We start from the raw sequence: 4,124 nt of genomic DNA, 5'->3' as shown, positions 1-4,124 counted from the left end.
GTAGATGGCCCCATAATGATAGCGCCCTCTTCTGGATGGTAAAGTGTAGAGGGAATCTGCCCAGCTACCCTCGACAGGCACTGTTAGAGGTGCTCTGATGGACCTGAAGGAGATGCTTACAGAATTCCAGGTGGAATATTTCTGTTGGGCTGGAATCCCATCTTGACCAGTCAGGGTCCGTGTGAGGGCCCCTAGACTTCACTGCCATACAGGAGGATTGGTGCAATGATGGAGTCAAAGATTTTAGGCCAGATCCTCACTGGTGCTTTGAGGTGGTACAGTCCTCTTCTGATGTTGTAGAAGGTCTTGCATGCTTTGTCTTTCAGCTCCTCAATGGCTGATTTGAAGCTCCCAGTTTGGTCAATTATTAGGCCCAGGTACGTAGGTGTACTTGTTGGTGGCTGTAAGAGGGCGGTTATGTAGTGTGAAGGTATGGGGCCTGGCTGACTTTGCTTCCTTCTCTAGAACACCATAGTGTTGGTCTTTTTTTAATTGATGGGAAGGGCCCATGTGGTTCTGAATTTCTCCAGAATGACTAGCTGGTCTTGGAGACTTTTCTCAGTTGGTGATAGTAGGAGAAGGTCATCCGCATACAGAAGAAATTTCACCTCAGTGTCATGGAGGATGAGACCTGGTGTTGAGGAAGACTCCAGAGCCGCTGCCAGCTCGTTGATGTAAATTTTAAAGAGAGTTGGACTGAGGCTGCAGCCCTGTCTGACTCCTCGGCTCTGCTGGAAGTAAGCCGTTTTTTTCCCATTTACCTTCACGCTGCATCGGTTCTCAGTGTAGGAGTTTTTGATGACGTTGTATGTCTTTCCTCCTATTCCTCTCTCCAATAGCTTCAGGAGCAATCCTGGGTGCCACACCGAGTCAAAGGCCTTTTTGAAGTCCACGAAACAAGCGTATATCTTTCCCTGCTTTGTGTTGTGGACATGGCTCTGGATGAAGGGTGTAGACGTGGTCTGTGGTGTGGTGGTTTGGCATGAACCCTGCTTGGCTTTTACTGAGTACATTGTGCTGGGTGAGAAAGCTGAGGATTCTCTGGTTCAGGATACTGTTAAATAGTTTCCCCAGATTGCTGCTGACACATATCCCTCGGTAGTTGGCCGGGTCATACCTGTCCCCGCTCTTGTATATTGGGGTTATGACACCTTGGTTCCAAGCTTGGGGGAAGTAACCAGCGCTTAGCACAATGATTGTACAGTTTTGCTATGGCTGCCTATATTGCTGTTGGGCTGTACTTGTGCCGCTGGCTTTCTTACCTCTTATGGTTGATATTCTCTCTGATATCTCCTGCAGTGTTATGGGTGAGTCTAGCGGGCTTTGGAAATCTTTAAGTATCTCTTCCATGCTCTTCAGTTTTTACCTCATTTGTTCTTGGTCTGGGTTACGTTCTTCTTTTAGGATGTCTCTGTAGAGGTCTCTAAAATACTTGAGCCAGATGTTGCCGTTCTGAATATGGAGGTTGTTTTTCTTCTCATTTGTGCCCAGATGGTTCCATAGTTCCCAGAAGGAGTTATCTTGGAGGGCATTTTGAAGCGGTGTAAGTTTGGTTGAGGTATATTCTTGCTTTTTCCTTCTGAGGAGGGTTTTGTATTGCCTCTCCTGTAGGTTGGTGTTGTTTATTTGAGGCCGATCATAAGGTTTTGGTCGGACTGAAGGAAAAAAAAAAAAGATATATAACCCTGTTCTCACCCAGGTTGTAGAATCAATGATATTGTCTTTCCCTGATTTATTGAACTAATTACCTGTACCTTCCGATACGCCGGACCTTATGCCGTGTGCTACAACTCCGCAAGAAATCCACCTCTCCCGGTTAAAGTCTTGATTAACACTACTAATATCACTAACGTTTCTTCCCTTTGAACTGATTTTTTCATCATTGGACTGATTTTGAACTGATTTTTTCATTATTGGATCAATTTTCTGTGTTTGAAAAAGTTTATTGCCTATATTCCGATTGTGATTAACTTAGAAGGGGGGTTATATCTGTATCGTTTTCCTTCGGGCTCTTAAACCGTCCTGGTATTGAGAGAGGGAGGGAGAGGGAAAAAGGAAGGAAGAAAAAAAAGGAAAGAGAGGGAAAGGAAAAGAAGGAAGAGAGAAAGGAGAAGGGAGGGAAAAGGGAAAGGAAGGGAGAGAGGGGAGAAAAAAAGGGAAAGGGGAAAAAAAAAAAAAAAAAAGAAAAAAAAAAACTGTGGAGAACTGAAATGCCATCCAAGAAAAGGGAGGAACCGCGTGGCCCTGCGGGAAGCACCGCTAGGAGATCAGCCGCAGGTTTGGAAAGTGGGTCTAAACAATCAGGCCTAAATAAATACCTGGTCCCGAATTCACCAGGGCTAAGATCTCCACAAAAAGAAAAAACTGTGGATTCTAGACCGCAGGGTCTAACGCATGAGACGTCAGTTGAAGGGGGAGAGGCAGAGAGGGGACCCCCAGTGACATATACAGAAACAGATGTAAAAATGGTGCAGGATATACTCTGTACGGTCTCACGGATGGAAAATGTAATGGGGAATCTGGTAACCCAGCTTGGGGCAGTACAGACAGATGTCATGGTTATACGAGCGGAGATGGAAAAAGTAAGACAGCGGTTGCAAGAGATGGAAAAAAGGATCCCCCCCCTAGAGAAATCCGTTCAGAAATTAGAGAAGGAAGTGATATCTTTAAAACAGATAAACGTTAAGATGGAACAAAAACTGGTAGACCAGGAGGATAGATCAAGAAGTTAAATATAAGATGTGTGGGGATTCCAGAGCGAGCGGAGGGAGATTAAACTTTTTCCAGATTATTCATTTAGTACTAATGCACAAAGAAGAGAGTTTATATCGGTAAAAAAAAGACTAAGGGAAGCAGGTATAAAGTATAGCCTATTTTTTCCAGCAAAATTAAGGGTGGAACACAATGGCAAGTTCGTTTTCTTTCAGACTCCGGAGGAAGTTAGCGAATGGGCGGACGGGGAGGGTCTCTGAGGTTGGGGGGGGAGGTGGTGATAGGTGCTAATATGCTAAGATATGGAGTCGCCCGGACTGCCGACCAGCAGAAAGGGGGACTATTTGGATGGGAGGGTATGGAGGATTTGGGGGGGTGGGGCGTGGAGAGAATATATATATTTTTTTATTTATATTTTTTTTTTCTTTCCTTTCTCCCCTTCCTGGATAGATGGTTAGGGTTCTTTCATTGAACGTGAGAGGGCTCCGTGAGAGGGTTAAAAGGTTTGCTATCCTTGAGTGGATCAAGAGGTTCCTGCCAGCCGTCGTCTGCCTCCAGGAGACACATTTAGATAAAGAATCAGTAAGGTGGTTGGAGAGGAGATGGATGGTGGCGGGATATCATTCGGTATATACTACCTACTCTAGAGGGGTCTCGATTTTGATACATAATAAGATTAAATTTGAGGCTCTGGCATGCGAGGCCGACGATTGTGGCAGGTACCTCTTTTTATACTGCTACGTAGAGGGGAAAAAAACCGTACTTGCAAATATATATATTCCACCACCATATAAATCAGATGTTTTGTACCAATTGTATAGATTTATGTTGAATAAACAGGAATGTATGTTGATCGCGGTCGGAGACTATAACGCGGTTATGGATCCACTCAGGGATAGGATGTCTAGTGGAAGGGAAGGAGCACAAAATGTAGAGTTATGCAAATTAGTGTATGAATTCGATTGGGTAGATGTTTGGCGGGTGCAGAACCCGGACGAAATTAATTATTCCTGTTACTCAAAAACACACCAAACCTGGTCGAGAATAGATATGATTCTGGGAAACAAAAATTTAATATCTCAAAATAGGATTAGGATAAAGTATATACCCATGGCTTTATCGGACCATAGTGCAATGGTAATGGAGTTGGACCTGAACAAAAATAATACTTTGCCGTTGTTTAAGTTTAATCCCCATTGGCTATTATTAATCTCAGATAAAGAGAGTATAATAGAAGAGTTGAAACTTTTTTTCATGGAAAATAATGGTTCTGCCAGTAGACTTGTAGTCTGGGACACCTTTAAGGCATTTTTGAGAGGATTACTGTTCAAAAAAGTAAACTATTGGAAAAAAAACACTAGAGAGAACGGGAAGGCATTGGAAAAAAAATTACAAGAGGCTGGAATGGTATG

The sequence above is a fragment of the Bufo gargarizans genome, chromosome 10 (assembly GCF_014858855.1).
Source record: "Bufo gargarizans isolate SCDJY-AF-19 chromosome 10, ASM1485885v1, whole genome shotgun sequence".
Classification (NCBI taxonomy): domain Eukaryota; kingdom Metazoa; phylum Chordata; class Amphibia; order Anura; family Bufonidae; genus Bufo; species Bufo gargarizans.
The sequence above is the reverse complement of the archived record's forward strand: the minus strand, read 5'-3'. Positions refer to the sequence as shown.